This window comes from Berghia stephanieae, chromosome 11 (genome assembly GCF_034508935.2).
Source record: "Berghia stephanieae isolate SIO BIC M18660-M18661 chromosome 11, UCSD_Bste_1.3, whole genome shotgun sequence".
NCBI classification, from domain to species: Eukaryota; Metazoa; Mollusca; class Gastropoda; order Nudibranchia; family Aeolidiidae; genus Berghia; species Berghia stephanieae.
Window position 1 is genome coordinate 3,568,338 of NC_088370.1, and position 20,000 is coordinate 3,588,337.

The following is a 20,000-nucleotide window of genomic DNA, read 5'->3' on the forward strand; positions in this document are numbered from 1 at the left end:
GGGAATTGGTTCAAATAGGGAACAAATTAATGTAGATTCCATGAGCACACTATTAATGTGATTCGGGTACAGGCTCTCCGTTAAAAAGGAAACAATAAACAATGAAAAGTAAAAATGAATCGGAATGGCTAGTACCTTTTCTAATCGCCCTCCTCCCCCCCCCCCCCCCCCCCACTCATCTTCTTTTCAAGCATTTTAATCCCACCCGCGTCTGTTCTGTTTACGCTAATGTTTACTGTTTTCTCATATAATTTTACGCTGCCAGTTTTCTGGAAACCCCGTATATCGTCAGTCTCTCTGTATTCTCGGTTCATCCGATAACTGCTGACATCTTAAATACGATGGCGGCGATTAGCCAATAAAAAGTGGCTGTTGTCCGGTCTGCAGTAGTCTGTGGTGGAAACTGGTCCAATTGTGCTCTCTCCTCATCTGACTCAACATCAGCAACAATGGCGTCTTCTAAAATTTCACTTGTCCAGTGGTATTGAGACTAAGTACCAGTAATTGTAGAATTGACCTTGCCGATTATATCGAAACTGAGAGGCTGAGAATTGGTATTGCACATATAGAGCAGTAAAATTAGGTGCCCCAAACGTAAACAATAACAAGTTTCTAGTGATTTTCGTTAGGGACCGGAATAATTTACGCACAGTATAGGTCTCCCAATTTTGTAGTTTGAGTTGTAGGCAATACACTTTCAGTATTGAAAATATGTTTACATAAAATCTAACAGTTGCAGAAATAATAATATAAGACTAAATTATTCTGAAAATCAGGCTCCGAATAATTCTCGTTTTGTTCAAACCAGCGCAATAATTTGCTCTGGTCTAAAAATAGATAGACTGTAACTTTTGATAAATTTTACCTTTTGTTCCATAAAATATCCATATCTAGACATTATTTGATGCATGATCGAGTATTTAGGAATATGTGTTTCTTTTGCCACCTAACAGCCAAATTTTAAAGGTTATTTTTTTTCTATAATTTACATTGGAACGTGAGCTGTCAAGACAGGAACATGTGGTTTGCCATGTGCTTCTTGACCTTTGTTTACGTTTGGGGCACCTAATTTTACTGCTCTATATGAAAATGAGAAAGTGTTACTTTTGGAAGGGAGGGGCGGGGGGGGGGGGGGGGGGGGGGGGGGGGGGAAGAAATCTGCTTCATTTACCAACACTCAGTCCTGGATTGGCCAGGGCAGCTTATAAACACAGATAGACAGTCTCGCACATAGTGGGTGATGCAGGGCGTGTGAGGTTTCTCATCAGGCTATTTGTTGAAAGTCATGTAATATTGATATCGGGAATTCCAGTATTGGCGTCACGTCTATGTGTAAGAGTGGAAGTAGGAGTAGAGAGATAAGAGTCACTTAGTTTTCCCATAGACAGTGTCGTCTGGTGCCGCCTTTATTCTTCCCTGTTATAGTCGGGTAAAGCTCCAGACAACTGACAGATAGTAAGATTACTACCACTTGACAAGTGAAATTTTAAAGGCTCCATACACGCCTGGATATGATCCTGGTTCAGACCCCGATCAGGCAAACCGGGGTGAAAACGCAATGTGTGTGGCCAAATACCTGGCCGATAAACCTAGGTAAGGTCGATCGCCCGCAAAGCCCGCTTTGCTTAAAGCCCCCCATAGACTCCGACATCCGCTGATAGCGGTACGGATGACCTATCGCTGTGACCCGATCCCTGCGTTTATCGCAGATGATTTTTGCCCACATACGGGGAGATATTTTTTTGAGGCGATCGGCGATCGGGGACGTGGCAGTATAAAAAAGTGGACCATCTTTTTCGGATTTTCGCTGTTTTCACGTCGGATTCGTGATCAGCGTCAAATTTACAATAGGTTTGATACTAAGAACTGTGTGTTTACTCCAAAAATTGGTGAAATTATAAATAAATTTTAATTAATAGTGAGGCTATGTGGCCGACAGAACCGATCCCAGTTACTGTCTGTTATTCTATCTTTCGTCTTGCGCACAATAGTGATTACTTCTCACTAAATTATATCAATTAGACTGTTGAAGGAACGAAATTGACATCATTCCACTCTTTGTTATTGTATTAAGGCAGTCATTTTGGTAATTAGTTCTCACTAAATTATATCAATCAGACTTTTAACGTTCAAGGTTACTCGTAGTTTTGTATGACGGTACGTTATTTCCGACTGGTGGATGTTGTGAGCATTTTACCTAAACTCATAGCATCAATAACCGTCCAAGATATTCGCATCATATGTAGCAATAGCTTTAATAATCTAACATGTCGAGAGAGAGAGAGAGAGAGAGAGAGAGAGAGAGAGGGGAGAGAGAGAGGAGAGAGAGAGAGAGAGGGAGAGAGAGAGAAAGAGAAAGAGAGAAAAATTTACTTGCGCTATATATACCGCTATATTCAATAAAGGTGCTCAAATCACTTTATAAGGGTCTTTGGCCAAAATAAAAACATGTTAGACGAGACATGACTGTTAAGCGATATTGCAATTGTTTCCCGACAGAGCCGACGCTGTAAACAGCGAGGTACTCATTTTAACAGTGAACAAGGTGAGAGAATGCGAGTAAAGAGCCTTTTCCAAGGACTCAATTATGCGCCACTCAGAGCGGGACTCGAATCCAGTACCGTCCGATCCAAAGGCGAGTGTCATTTCACAAGATCACATGCATAGCCGCACAAAAAAGTGATGAGAGAATAGATTCATATGTATTGAAGGAGGAGAGAGCGGATGGAGTGAGTAAAGTTCTTGGATATTTATAGAAGGAACCAAATTGACGTTTTTTTAAATTGACGTCACTCATCTCATTGTTATTGTTTTTAGACACCCATTTTTATGATTAGTTCTCATTAAAATATATCAGACTATAACGTTCAAGGTTCCATGTAGATCTTTGGGCTGGAGTGCTATTTCTGGCTGGCGGACTTTGTGAGTATTTTAATTTAACACAGAGCATCAATAGAAGGAATGAATTTGACGTTAGTCAACCCGTTGTTATTGCTTTTAGACAGCATTTTATAATTAACTTATCACTAAGTTATATCAATCAGACAATGAACGTTCGCGTTTGCAGTTTTGTGTGTTAATATGTTATACCCCGTTGGAGATGTCGTGAGTATTTTTCCAATACGCATAACATCAATACATTTGCAATCCGATTTAAGTTTAAAAGCAAAGTAGACCACGGAAATTTTTCCATTTTGTGGACAATAAAGATTTTTTATTTATCGTCATTGTTATTATTATTATTATTATTATTATTATTATTATTATTATTATTATTATTATTATTATTATTATTATTATTATTATTATTATTATTATTATTATTATTATTATTATTATTATTATTATTTTTATTTATAAAACAAATCGACAGTGTTCCCGTGGCAGATTAAACGGGTACTCCTCGGGACTACTCGCATTCGCACCCCCCCCCCCCCCCCCCCACCACCACCACCACCACACACACGCACACAGCTCTTTTCTTTTTTTTTTTTTTTTGGGGGGGGGGGGGGGGCGTTGTTTGTAGATTATAATTCAAGGTTACAATGCCCACCCTGTCATCACATAGTCAAGGCTTTTTGGCATCTGCCAATCCCAAATGTCTTTGTCAAGGTCGACCGTCATGTCACGTCAACGGGTGAGGAGGAAAAAAAAAAAGAACTGGCATATTATTATATCATTACATTGAAAATTATGAAAACTATTTTTTATTTTGGATGAAATCCTTTATAAATTTTACGATGATCAAGAACGAGACTTTTGCCATCTACCTCTTCCTGGCGTAACATTTATAAAAATATTATTAAAAAAAATAATAACACAGCATTTATTTGGCACAACATCCACGTGCTCAAAGCGCTTTACAAGGGGTCCCAAGGCAACAGCAACATTAGACTTGAAAGACGAGACATGACGCCTGTCAGGCGATGTGACATTTTTTCCCAACAAAGACAACGAACGGCCATGTTCTCATTTTACACCTGAGTACGGTGAGAGAATGTGAGTAAAGAGCCTTTTCCAAGGACTCAACTCTGCGCCACTCAGAGTGGGTCTCGAAACCTGAACCTTCCGATCCGAAAGCGAGAGTCATACCACTTGATCCATCACAAAACAGGGGGGGATTATTCTGAACTTTTTGTAGTTATATATATATATATATATATATATTATATATATATATATATATATATATATATATATATATATATATATACACACACAAACATACAAGTAATGGTAATTCACAAATTTATCACCTCGAAAATAATAATCATAAATGATGACACTAACCCGTCCCCCCTCAACCCTCCCTCATCCCCTCACCCCCTCGCCTCCCCCCCCCCCACCCCACAGAAAAAAAATTGATATTTTCTTTTAAAATCCAAACACAAAAAACGTAAAACAAAAACAAACGCCAGATCATTTTAAATCAGGTTTATTAAGCAGGACAACACAAATCAAACATGTCACAACTCTTGTCAGGAATTCAATGTTGTGTCACGGTGTCTCAGCTTCCTTTTGCATCTGAAAAATAGAAGAAGATAAAAAGGAAGTTATAATACTTTGCAGTAGTCGAGATGATTAGAATAAAAATATGAACTTTAGTTTTTTAAAATTCGTTTTGACCAGTTAACTGCCGTACTCCAGGAAATTCACGTATTTAAAAATTTGGTCCCAAAAAACTTGTCCTTCAAATGTCGACTGATTGAAATGACCTTCATCTCGACAATAACTCTCAAACCTGTAACTTGACGACACATTCCCGCTGGCGGGCCAGATCATTTAACAATGACTAATCTGATTACTTGTACATATTTAAACTCATCATAAAAATAAGTGTTTTAAAATTCTTTTAGAATTTAAATTGAAAACAATTAAACAGCAATACGAAGCAGAGCAAATAGAAAAAAAGCCATGTTTGAATTCCAACTACCTTGTATCGAAATTGTAATAAGCGGGTGTCCGAATAAAAACAACTGTTTGTCTAAATTGGAACAAAAATTGGGCTCTGAATTAAAAGTGTTGATCATAGAAATCGGAAGGACTAGAACGTGGAATCCCACAGTAAAGAAATCCGTAAACGGCCGGACACGGCCGATTTGAAGAGGTTAGAAAGCAACGGGCTTGCCTAGAGATTACCTCCGGTTAATATAGGAATGTAAGTAATTATGTCCGTGTTTAGCTTTATTGATGAGTCATTCTCAGTGTAATTGCCAGAGCAAAAGGATTCGCTATACTCGCTACCCAATGTGGAATATTTACAATTTACAATTAATAAATTGATATTACTATAAACCTTCATGTATAATTGTCCGTTTGGAATTAATATATCCGATATCAATTTATATACATTCCATTCACAATTCTGAGAAAGGAACGGAACGTGTACGATGATTCTGAATTGTATTGAGATCTATATATCACAATATATTAAGAATGTTATAGTAAAGCTAAAGATTGTGTTTTCTTGTGCAGCATGGGGATGCAATAATTGGCGAGTGAAAAGACGGAGAACCTGCCCGGTGATAGAACAAATGTCATAACATTTCATCAATTTCCATTAAATAACCAATTTCTGTTAGACAAATTGATTCTGGTGGTGCGGCGTGTCAAATTTATTCCAAACAATTGTCATGAACTGTCCTGTGAACATTTTAAAAATAGAAGACTATCACGAGGTTTGTAGAAAAAGAATGTTTAAAAAAATGTTGTTCCTTCAATATTCAACTATGCTATTCGTTTCCAGACAAACGTCTCGCAACCACGGAGACAAGTAAAAAGAAAGTACGTCCCAAAAAAGAAAATCCAAAAAAAAAAACAAAAAAACTACAATGACCAACACACACACACACACACACGTATATATATATATATATATATATATATATATATATATATATATATATATATATAATATATATATGTGTGTGTGTGTGTGTGTGTGTGTGTGTGTGTGTCTGCGTGTCTGTGTGTCTAATGTCCAAATGTGATGGTTACTTTTATGTGATTTGTGTCCCACCGCCTCAAACCTGTATTATGAAAGGATGATTCTGTTGCTAAAAATTTATGATAAAACCCCTTTAGTGGTCTCTGATATAGGAATAAACGAGACGAGCTAGAATGCATTAAACGACGATGCTGACGAATTTGTTTCATTGGCTTAAACAATTCAAATCGAAGGTCATTTATGGAGTAATTGATGACTTTTGACCGTCACATTTTAAAATTATTGTATTCGTACACCAAACTGAATGTGTATTAAACATCTTAAGTTTTATCTAAATAATAAAAACAAAGTGGAGTTAGTGATACGTAGCAATTGGATTTTATTGACACTTTAAATTAATCTAAAAATCGGCTGCTCTTCCGCTAATATTTTTTTCAAATATTCTGATATCTATTGATATTAATAATGATTTTTATAGAAAACGTGATGTTATAATACAGTTTTGACCAAAATGGAATATTTTGTAACCTCGTAAATAAACCCCCCAAAGTCGGGCTGGCCCTTGGTCCGAAAATCCAATGTAGGTAAAAAAAACTGTATAATTAATAGTAAAAGCAATATAGTACATACTTTGCGTGACTGTTACGTTTTATTGAGGAGAATGAGCATTATTTTAAAATTAACTGTTAATACGAAACTTGAAGAACATACAATGAAAACCAAGTGAACAAGAAACTCAGAAACTTTAATTAGTTAACAAGTATTGACGACAGAGCGTATTTCTATTCCATTACCGGCATTCAAGGACCAGAACTCACACACACACACGTACTTTAGTTTACATTGGTGTTGTGTCTTATTACATAGATAACTAAAGTCTGCATACACATACACTAACAATGATAAACATTTCACGCTTCTGACCATTTTAACTTTAAATTTTCTGTTGGCATCACGTTCAACAAGACCAATTCCTGTCTTGACACGGTGGGTTACATTTTGCCTGAATTTAAGAAAGATTTGAACTTCGAAATAAAAATGACGCTTACCTGATTTTATTTCTGATCAGAATTTGATGATTGAAAAAAAATATATTATTATTATTATTATTAATTATTATTATTATATATATTATTAATTATTATTATTAATTATTATTATTATTATTATATTATTATTATTATTTTTATTATATATTATTATTATTATTATATTATATTATTATTATTATTATTATTATTATTATTATTATTATTTATTATTATTATTATTATTATTATTATTATTATTATTATTATTATTATCTTTATTATCATTATCATTATTATTATTATTATTATTATATATTATTATTATTAATAATATTATTATTATTATTATTATTATTATTATTATTATTATTATTATTATTATTATTATTATTATTATTATTATATTATTATATTATTATTATTATTATTATTATTATTATTATTATTATTATTATTATTATTATTATTATTATTATTATTATTATTATTATTATTATTATTATTATTATTATTATTATTATTATTTATTATATTATTATTATTATTATTATTATTATTATTATATTATTATTATTATTATTATTATTATTATTATTATTATATATTATATAATATAATATATATTATTATTATTATTATTATTATTATTATTATTATTATTATTATTATTATTATTATTATTATTATTATTATTATTATTTATTATTATTATTATTATTATTATTATTATTATTATTATTATCATTATTATTATTATTATTATTATTATTTATTATTATTATTATTATTATTATCATTATTTTTATTATCATTATTATTATTATTATTATTATCATTATTATTATTATTGATAATAATTACCGATATCTGACCCATGTTGCTCACTAGTGCTTTACACCAGCGTATCATGAGATGTAGTAGGTATATAAAATTGTCAAGATAAGGACCACATTGATATAATAAAATACGTACTAGGGAATCTAAACCATATACGGCCACGACTTGCAATTTGTATTATATTTTGCTTTCATTTAACAAGGGTTTATTGCAACATATTTAGTTACAAATATCAGGGACACAATTTTTAATGTTAGCTATAACGGCCAACTCAGACCATGCTGCGACTACCGACATCTCAACGCTATAATTATGACAGATGTCCTTTATCACATATTCATTGTCTGTACTATTCACATCCAAGCCGTTCCAACGTGTTGATATTGCTATTGATGGCGGCAATTGTGTATAGGTATTCTTAATGACAAATGTGCTGATATTGGTATTAATTAGGCAGGTATTAATATTCAAAACTGTTTGATGATGGTAGAGATAATGCAGGTATTAATATTAACAACTGTGTTGATATTGGTAGAGATAAGTAGTAGTAGTAAGCTTCACAGACCGAATGACGCTTGCTGAGAATTGTGTGATTCAGTCATGGTCGGTAAGTATAGCTGCTCTCTCCATCCATGTTGTTAATTGTTTCCATTGGTCACGGTCCTGGGCCAGGGTTTTGAGGATGTCAAGATCTTGTTGTGACTTTAGTACGGAGGGCACTGCAGTATTTCTTAGTTCTACAGGGATTAATTCGGCCTCATATGAATCCAGAAAGTTCTGATATGTAGAGAGGTCCTGGTTCACGCTAGTTACCATTGATATTGGTGTTCTCCCTACAATTTGTTGCCATGAAGGAAATATTCTGTCATTGCAGTTTGGGCTGGGATGTTATCTTCTCGACGTAAGATGTGACCAAATAACCTCCATCGCTATTCTTTTATTATTGTACTCAGGCGTTGGACCCTGGTTTTGTCATAGTGATCAGTATTTGTAATTGTCTCTGGCCAATAGATTCCGATTATGCGACGTAATTGTTTGCATTGGTATGAATCGAGACTTTCTAAGTTCTTTTTTATGAGGCTCCAGGTTCCACAATTATATGTAAATATCGGAATAACCAGTGCCTCGTATAACTGTATTCGTTTATTCTCACAGATTATGTTATTTCTATTCCATAACTTTTGGAGTTGGTTGAATGCATTGGTGGCCAGCTGCTTTCGTTTTCTGATGTCTTCATTTTCGTTAATCGAATTGCCTAGTTTACGTACACTTTTCCATACATTTAAATTTCCGTTGATTTTTGTATATTCTGTTTTGGATCGATTCACTTTTAGATTCCATGATCTAGGGTAGTTGATATTATTGGCAAGTATATTTTTGCTTGATATTCTGATTCAAGGATTAGGCTGTATCGTCTGCGTATATCAATTGAGTGATCTTCTTTATTGGTGGTAATTTTGGTCTTAGATATTTCATGGCCGATTCGAGGATATCGTGAATATAATCAGACTCAAGCTGTTTCCTCTAGGGGATCCAATTGAGGTTGATATTGTTGTTAATTCTCTGCCGGATTCAAATTGTAATGTAGTATTTGATAATAGATATCTTATGAGCTTTACGTGATCTTTTTCTAAGAATGAGTCAAGGATTGATAACAGTTTAGTTCTGCATATAGTGTCGAAAGCTGAACTCATATCTATTCCAAATATGATAAATTCTTCCTTATATTTCTCCGTTGTGGCTTTTTGCAATCGATGGGCCCATACTATGTCTGCAGTGCTTCTATCTCTTCTAAACCCACTTTGTGAATGTGAAAGATATTCCTCTACCTTTTCTCTAATTCTGTTGAGCGTGATTGTGCTTTAAACTTTTCTTAGCGTGGATAATAAAGCGATTGGTTGTAAATTTTCTAAAGGGCCTTTCTTTGGTTTGTTTTGCAGAATGAGTTTTCCACTTCCAAGATTGAGAACTTGTTTGTCTTAAATATCCTAATATACATATCAGCTAGTATTTGCGCGCCTTCGTCGTCAAGACATTTTAGTTCTTCTGCTCTAACACCATCTAGACTTGGCGATCTGTTGTTATTGAGCTTTTGTATGGCTTCACTTATTTCTTAGGGCGTCACAGGTGTTTCAAGCTCTGAATTGGTAGAATCGAATGGTTCCACTTCTTGAATGCCCTTGTATTTCTCAATGTAGTACATGCTTATAATGTTTATAATTTCTTAATCATTGCATAAGGTCTTATTACATTTATCTTTGATTATAAGTCTATTATGTGTTTTTTTGTATTTTGATTGTATTCAACGCTTTGAACATTTTCATACTGTCACTCATACTATTTATTTCTGTCACAATCTAATCTATTTTCTTGTTGTGATTATCTATTGATTGCGATTTAATTTTATGCATGATTTAATTTCTTTGTCTCTTCATTGTGTTCTTCGCATGCGTATTTGAGTCTCAGTTGTTTTTGCTGCTGTGATAAGTCATGCAGTATTGAAAAGTAATCATGTTTTTGTGTACTACTTCTCTCAGGCAGTGTTATTTCCCTGCTCATCAGCACGCTTTGGAGAAGATGTTGAATTTTAACTGGGTTAGAGACATCCTTTAAATTCTTTGACGAAAGATTTGAAGCGAGGTTGTTTTTTAAAATTGTCTTTGACTAGGTCATCTCTTAGACTGCTGAAGTCTTTGATCGATTTTCCCTTCTGTTTGTAGAGATAATGCATGTATTAATAATGACAACTATGTTGATATTGGCATTGAAAATACAGGTATTCCTAATGATAACTGTGTTGATATTGGTAGAGATAATGCAAGTATTAATGGTGACAACTATGTTGATATTGTTATTGATAATGCAAGTATTCATCATGATAACTGTGTTGATATTGGTAGAGATAACGTTATTCATAATGCACTGTGTTGATTTGTATGATATGAGGTTATATACAACTGTGTGGATTGTGTATGCAGGTATTATATAAACTGTGTGATATTTTGATAATGCAGGTATTAATAGTAACAACTGTGTTGATATTGGTATTGATAAAGAATGTATTTATTATGACAATTGTGTTGATATTGGTATTGATAATACAGGTATTCAGAATGATAACTGTGTTGATACTGATAATGATAAGAAAACGATTTGCTGTTCAAATGTTAATAGCAGCAATGTTGATAGCGGAAACGATGATGGCATTGGAAATGTCGATGGCACAGTGATGATATTGGTAATGAACAATGGTGGTGTGTTAGTAGTGATGATAGCGTTAGTGATAATAGTGTTATGGTCAAAGAGAGATGATTATTCTTTAATTACTCCCCTAAAAGCTTTAGAATTATTTTTACCTTAGGTCAAAGGCCTAATCACGGAGTTGATTTAGTTAAGTTAGTTCGGATCTAATACTCGAATGTGTTGACGTCCCAATTTGTAGAGATTGAGGTTGTATGTTATAGCATTGAAATAGAAAACATGTTGTATTTAAATGTTCGTACGTATGATTGTTATCCATGTTTTGTATGTATGAAAAACAAAAATAGAATTGAGATTTTTTAAGGCGAAATAACCAATAAAAGTGTTCAGAGCTCTTTTTAAGACGTCACTGGCCAACAGCAACACTTAAGATGTAGAACGGGGGCAAGACTCCGATTTTTCAAATGTTTTCAGACAGAGACCACGCTGTTTACGGCCAGGTACTCTTTTACAGATGCATTCGGTGAGAGAATGTGAATATATATTATTTCCCAAGGATTCAACTATGCGCTGAATATATCTCGAACCCAGAACCTTCCGATCCGAAAACGAATGTCATACCACAAGACCACATCGCCACACAAGTCATATTAAATTACATGTTTAATTGATTAAAACAGTTGTGATTCCCATTCTTTTCAAATAGATTAACATGTTCATCCCATATGTTCCTCTATTCCTTAGGTGTGTTCACTTACGGACGTTGAGCCATCCACTCTTTCTCTCTCTCTCTCTCTCTCTCTCTCTCTCTCTCTATATATATATATATATATATATATATATATATATATATAATATATATATATATATCCTCTTTGCTTTCCATATTTTGATAGTGTGAGCCATGAGACCCCTATCTCAGGTTCCTGTTTATTTTACAGGCCCTATATGTCTGGCAACAGTGATGATATCGGTATTGATTATGGCAACTGTGTTGATATTGCTATTGATGATGGCAATAATGCTTATATTAGTATTGATGGGGACAACTATGTTGATATTGGTAATCATGAGGGCAACTGTGTTGAGATTGGTATTGATAGTGGCAAGAATGCTGATATTGGTAATGTAATGATGACAACAGTGCTGATGATGATATTGATGGTGTTGGTATTCGGTTTTGTTGATTGCAACAGTGTCATTGGTTTTGATGGAAATAAAATAATTGATATAGATAAGAATAAATATAACAGTATGGCTCTTGAATTGAGATTTGAATTCTGGAATAGTTATAGATAATAGTGTCGGTGTCATTCACCGTAAAAAAATGAAAGATTATAATTGATTGAAACTCACTCCCTGATTGTCACACATGGATGGTAGAAAGAAAAAAATAAATCAGGAAATAAAGTTAAATTATTTTTTAAAAATCAGTAATCAGTTGTATTAAAACCAACAACAAAAAAAACACTTGATCTTTTGTATAACGCAATATACACTAAACATACTCAAATCGATTTACAATGTGTCCCCAGTCATCAGCTTCAATTAACAGGTAGGAAGGTGCATGACCTCAGATAGGGGATATTACAATATTTTCAGAAACAGACAAAGCTGTTAATGGTCATGTACACATTTTACACCCGAGTTCAGTGAGAGGATGTGAGTAAAGATTATTTCGCAAGGACAATTGTTTGTTGAACAAGGCTCGATCCCAGATCCTTCCTGTCCGAAAACGAATGTCACACCACAAGGCCACATAACCGCACTTATGTTATTAAATTACTTGTTTAATTGTTTTAAAACCGTTGTGATTCTCATTCTATTAAAATCGATTAACATGTTCATCCCAACTACTCCTCTATTACTTAGGTGTGTTCACTTACGGAAGTTGAGCCATCCACTCTTCTTTCTGTCTATCTTTCTTTCTCTCTCTCTCTCTCTCTCTCTCTCTCTCTCTCTCTCTCTCTCTCTCTCTCTCTCTCTGTCTGTGTATGCCTATCTATCTCTATCCCTCGATGCTTGTCACATTTTGATATTGTGAGCCATGAGACATCTATCTAAGGTTCCTTTTTATTTTACAGGTCCTATTTGTCTGGCAACAGTGATGATATCGGTATTGATTATGGCAACTGTGTTGATATTAGTGTTGAGGATAGCAAGAATCCAAAAGCGAATGTCATACCATAAGACGCCATAACGCATACATCGTATTTATTACACGTTTGATTGTTTTAAAACCGTTGTATATCTCATTTTATTAAATTAAATTGACATATTCACCCCATATTCTCCAATATTCTTTAGGTGGCTTCACTAACGGAGGTTCAACCACATACTCTCTCTCTCTCTCTCTCTCTCTCTCTCTCTCTCTCTCTCTCTCTCTCTCTCTCTCCCTCCATCGCCTTCTCTCTTTATCTATCTGTCTTTCTATCTATCTATCTATCAAGCTATCTGTCTATATAACTATCTATTTATTTTCTCTCTCTCTGTCTCTCTCTCACTCTCTCTCTCTATCTCTATCTCTCTCTTCTCTCTTCTCTTTTCTCTCTCTCTTCTTATTTCTTGTCTCTCACTATCTCATTATATATATATATATATATATATATATATATATATATATATATATATATATACATATATAATATCCATCTATCTCTCATATACTATCCATCTATCTATCTTTCTTTCTCTGTATCTATATATCGTTCTATATATCTATCCAGCTCTATCTAGCTCTCTTTATATCTATCTATATCTATCTCTCTACATATCCATCTCTCTTTCTATCTATCTATCTATCTATCTATCTATCTATCTGTCTACTTATCTATATATAACTATCTCTATATCCATCTATCTATCTATCTATCTATCTATCTATCTATCTATCTATCTATCAATCAATCTATCTATCTATCATCTTCATCATCTATCTAATCTATCTATTATCTTCTATCTATCTATCTATCTATCTATCTATCTATCTACTATCTATCTATCTATTTATCTATCTATCTATCTATCTATCTATCAATCTATCTATCTATATATCTATCAATCAATCTATCTATCTATCTCTCTATCCATCTATCAATATCTATATCTATCTATCTATCTACTATCTATCTATCTATCTATCTATCTATATATCTATCTATCTATCTATCTATCTAAACTATACTATCTATCATTATATATATCTATATATCTAACTATCTATCTATATATCTATTTATTTATTGATCTCTATCTCTCATTACGTACTAAGTCTTGATATTGTGACCCTTCAGACATCATTCTAATTTATTTTTTTATGTTAGAGGCACTGTTAAATTTGTCTTTTTGTCTAATGACAATTCATGTATCTTGTATGCTCTAACACTAACCCTTATCGAATTGCAATATTGGTAATGATGATGGCAAAAGTGTTGAAATTGATGACAACAGTGATAATATTGTTATTGAATATAGCAACAGTGTTGATATTGGCATTGATGACGGTAACATTGTTGATGTTGATATTTATGGTGGTAACAGCGTTGATAGTGGTATTGATTATGGCAGTGTTAATATCGTTTTTGATGGAATAAATAATAGAAGATAATAATATACACTATTAATTGATAAGAGTGTTAATCGTGGTAACCAAGAAGTTGTCGTGCATTAGCGTACATAGAAGATATATTGATTGATACTACCGTTTATTAAAGTGGAAAAAAAATAAAGTTAGATTGAGTAATATAATTAAAGTATTCTGCATCATTTTGTCAAATGAAATTCATGTTATCTCATGCTTAACACCAAGTATCGAATTGCATATTGTCTGATGATGCAAAAGTGTGAATTGATGACAACAGGATAATATGATTGATAACAACATGTTGATATTGGTTTGATACAAAATGTTGATGTTGATATTAATGGTGGTGGTGGTAACAGTGTTGATAGCCGTATTGATTATGGCATGTGTTAATATCGTTTTTGATGGAAATCAAATAATAGAGAGAGATAATAATAAATACACCAGTATTGCTATTGATAAAGAGTATTTAATTCAGTGGTAACCATAGACAGTAATGTCGATGCCATTAAGCGTACCATAAAGAAAGAATATAATTGATTGATACTTACATACTGTTAGTTACACATGGTTAGGAGAAAGAAACAACAAAGATTAGACTTGAGTAAATATATTAAAGTAATTTTGCTTTGCATCAATTTTGTCTAATGACAATTCATGTATCTCGTATGCTCTAACACCAAAGCGTATCGAATTGCAATATTGGTGCTGATGATGGCAAAAGTGTTGAAATTGATGACAACACGGATAATAATGGTATTGAATATACCAACAGTGTTGATATTGGTATTGATGACGGTAACAATGTTGATGTTGATATTAATGGTGGTGGTGGTAACAGTGTTGATAGTCGTATTGATTATGGCATGTGTTAATATCGTTTTTGATGGAAACAAAATAATAGAGAGATGTAATAATAAATTACACAGTATTGCTATTGATATGAGTATTTAATTCAGGGTAACCATAGATAGTATGTCGGTGCCATTAAGCGTACAAAGAAAGAATATAATTGATTGATACTACACTGTTAGTTACACATGGTTAGGAGAAAGAAACAACAAAGATAGACCTATGTATATAGTAAATTTTTTTGTACGTGTAAAACACGTGATTGTTGCATTGATTATGGCATGTGTTAATATCGTTTTTGATGGAAATCAAATAATAGAGAGAGGTAATAATAAATACAACATTATTGATATTGATAAAGAGTATTTAATTCAGTGGTAACCATAGACAGTATTGTCGATGCCATTAAGCGTACCATAAAGAAAGAATATAATTGATTGATACTTACCGGCCTCTGTTAGTTACACATGGTTAGGAGAAAGAAACAACAAAGATTAGACCTTTGAGTAAATATATTTAAAGTATTTTGCTTTGCATCAATGTTGATGTTGATATTAATGGTGGTGGTGGTAACAGTGTTGATAGCCGTATTGATTATGGCATGTGTTAATATCGTTTTTGATGGAAACAAAATAATAGATATAGATAATAATGATTACAACAGTATTGCTATTGATATTGAGTATTTAATTCTGGGGTAACCATATATAGTATTGTCGGTGCCATTAAGCGTAACATAAAAGAAAGAATATAATTGATTGATACTTACCAGCGGCTGTTAGTTACACATGGTTAGGAGAAAGAAACAACAAAGATTAGACCTATGAGTAATATAGTAAAAGTATTTTTCTTTGTATCGATTGTATAAAAACACAAAACACGTGATCTGTTGTATAGCGGAATATACGTACACTAAACGTGATCAAAGCGTTTTACAGCGTGTCCCCAGTCACCGGCTTCACTGAACGAGTAGGACGAAACATGAAGCCAGTTAGGGGTATTTACAATATTTTCCGACAGAGACAAATCTGTTAGTGTCAAGATACTCCTTTTACACTTGAGATGGGTGAGAGAATGTGAGTAGATATTTTTGCAATGCCCCAACTATGCGCTGAACGAGGCTGGACCCCAGGACCTTCTGATCTAAAAGCGAATGCGATAAAACAAGACCCCATAACGCACAAATCGTATTAATTACATGTTTGATTGTTTTCAAACCGTTGTGTATCTCATTCTATTAAATTAAATTAACATGTCTATCCCACCGCCTCAATAATATTTAGGTGTGGTCACTTACTGAAGTTAAACTACCTAGTCTCTCTCTCTCTCTCTCTCTCTCTCTCTCTCTCTCTCTCTCTCTAACTATCTATCTATCTATCTATCCATTTATCTATCTATATCTATCTATCTATCTTTCTGTCTATTTATCTATATCTCTCTTTTCTTACTAAATTTTGATATTGTGAGCCGTGAGACAGCATTCCAATGTGCATTTTTTTCATTTACAGGCCCAGTTTAATTTGCCTTTGATAATTCAGGTATCTTGTACGCTCTATCTCCAACCCTCATCGTATTGCAGATGATGGCAAAAGTGTTGAAATTGATGACAACAGTGATAAAATTGGGATTGAATATGGCAACATTGATGATATTGGTATTGATGACGGTAACAGTGTTGATGTTGATATGGATGGTGGTAACCGTGTTGATAGCGTCAAGATACTCATTTTACACTAATTGGGTGAGAGAATGTGAGTAAAGTTTTTTTTTTCCCAGGGACTCAACTATGCGCTGAACAAGGCCGTAACCGAGAACTTTCCGATCTTAAAGCGAATATCATATCACAAGACTCCATAACGCACAATTCGTATTAATTACACGTTTGATTGTTTTAAAACCGTTGTGTATCTCATTCTATTAAATTAAAGTAACATGCTCATCCTATCTTCTACAATATTATCTAGGTGTGTTCACTAACGGAGGTTGAACCACCTACTCTCTCCCTCTCTCTCTCTCTCTTTCTCTCTCTCTCTCTCTTTCTCTCTCTCTCTCTCTCTCTCTCCCTTTCTGTCTCTCTTTCTCTCTCTCTCTCTCTCTCTCTCTCTCTCTCTCTCTCTCTTATATATATATATATATATATATATATATATATATATATCTATCTATCTATCTATCTATATATCTATCTAGCTAATATATCTATGTCTATCTATTTGTCTATCTATCTATTTATTTATCCCTATATCCCGTTGCTCACAAAGTTATGATATTGTGAGCCGTGAGACATCATTCTAAGTTTCTTTTTTATTTTACAGGGACTATTTAATTTTTCTTTTCATCTGATGACAATTAATGTATTCTGTACGGTCTAACACCAACCCTTATCGAATTGTAATACTGGTACTGATGATGGCAAAAGTGTTGAAATTGATGACAACAGTGATACTATCGGTATTAAATATATCAACAGTTTTGATATTGGTATTGATGACGGTAACAGTGTTAATGTTGATATTAATGGTGGTCACAGTGTTGATAGTGGAATTGATTATGGCCAGTGTTAATATCGTTTTTGATGGAAACAAAATAATAGATATAGATAATAATGATTACAACAGTATTGCTATTGATATTGAGTATTTAATTCTGGGGTAACCATAGATAGTATTGTCGGTGCCATTGAGCGTACCATAAAAGAAAGAATATAATTGATTGATACTTACCAGCTGTTAGTTACACATGGTTAGGAGAAAGAAACAACAAAGATTAGACCTTTGAGTAAATGTATTTAAAGTATTTTGCTTTGCATCAATTTTGTCTAATGACAATTCATGTATCTCGTATGCTCTAACACCAAAGCGTATCGAATTGCAATATTGGTGCTGATGATGGCAAAAGTGTTGAAATTGATGACAACACGGATAATATTGAATATACCAACAGTGTTGATATTGGTATTGATGACGGTAACAGTGTTGATGTTGCTATTAATGGTGGTGGTGGTAACAGTGTTGATAGTCGTATTGATTATGGCATGTGTTAATATCGTTTTTGATGGAAACAAAATAATAGATATAGATAATAATGATTACAACAGTATTGCTATTGATATTGAGTATTTAATTCTGGGGTAACCATAGATAGTATTGTCGGTGCCATTGAGCGTACCATAAAAGAAAGAATATAATTGATTGATACTTACCGGCTGTTAGTTACACATGGTTAGGAGAAAGAAACAACAAAGATCAGACCTATGAGTAATATAGTAAAAGTATTTTTCTTTGTATCGATTGTATAAAAACACAAAACATGTGATCTGTTGTATAGCGGAATATACGTACACTAAACGTGATCAAAGCGTTTTACAGCGGCTTCACTGAACGAGTAGGACGAGACATGAAGCCAGTTAGAGGTATTTACAATATTTTCCGACAGAAACAAATCTGTTAGCGTCAAGATACTCCTTTTACACTTGAGATGGGTGGGAGAATGTGAGTAGATATTTTTGCAATGCCCCAACTATGCGCTGAACGAGGCTGGACCCCAGGACCTTCTGATCTAAAAGCGAATGCTATAAAACAAGACCCCATAACGCACAAATCGTATTAATTACATGTTTGATTGTTTTCAAACCGTTGTGTATCTCATTCTATTAAATTAAATTAACATGTCTATCCCACCGCCTCAATAATATTTATGTGTGGTCACTTACTGAAGTTAAACTACCTAGTCTCTCTCTCTCTCTTTCTCTCTCTCTCTCTCTATCTCTCTCTCTCTCTAACTATCTATCTATCTATCCATTTATCTATCTATATCTATCTATCTATCTTTCTGTCTATTTATCTATATCTCTCTTTTCTTACTAAATTTTGATATTGTGAGCCGTGAGACAGCATTCCAATGTGCATTTTTTTCATTTACAGGCCCAGTTTAATTTGCCTTTGATAATTCAGGTATCTTGTACGCTCTATCTCCAACCCTCATCGTATTGCAGATGATGGCAAAAGTGTTGAAATTGATGACAACAGTGATAAAATTGGGATTGAATATGGCAACAGTGATGATATTGGTATTGATGACGGTAACAGTGTTGATGTTGATATGGATGGTGGTAACCGTGTTGATAGCGTCAAGATACTCATTTTACACTAATTGGGTGAGAGAATGTGAGTAAAGTTTTTTTTTTCCCAGGGACTCAACTATGCGCTGAACAAGGCCGTAACCGAGAACTTTCCGATCTTAAAGCGAATATCATATCACAAGACTCCATAACGCACAATTCGTGTTAATTACACGTTTGATTGTTTTAAAACCGTTGTGTATCTCATTCTATTAAATTAAAGTAACATGCTCATCCTATCTTCTACAATATTATCTAGGTGTGTTCACTAACGGAGGTTGAACCACCTACTCTCTCTCTCTCTCTCTCTCTCTCTCTCTCTCTCTCTCTCTCTCTCTCTCTCTCTCTCTCCCTTTCTGTCTCTCTTTCTCTCTCTCTCTCTCTCTCTCTCTCTCTCTCTATATATATATATATATATATATATATATA

The 20,000-nt window shown here is 33.5% G+C and overlaps 1 long non-coding RNA gene across 1 annotated transcript in view; it reads right to left on the reverse strand.

Annotated features, from left to right (window-relative positions):
• Window positions 1-4,419: 4,419 nt before the first annotated feature.
• The window catches only part of LOC144957394 (uncharacterized), a 127,124-nt gene continuing 111,543 nt past the window's right edge, over window positions 4,420-20,000 (reverse strand). The window contains exon 3 of the long non-coding RNA XR_013642148.1: window positions 4,420-4,524. This is a non-coding gene — a long non-coding RNA (uncharacterized LOC144957394). The remainder of the gene's footprint in view (window positions 4,525-20,000) is intronic.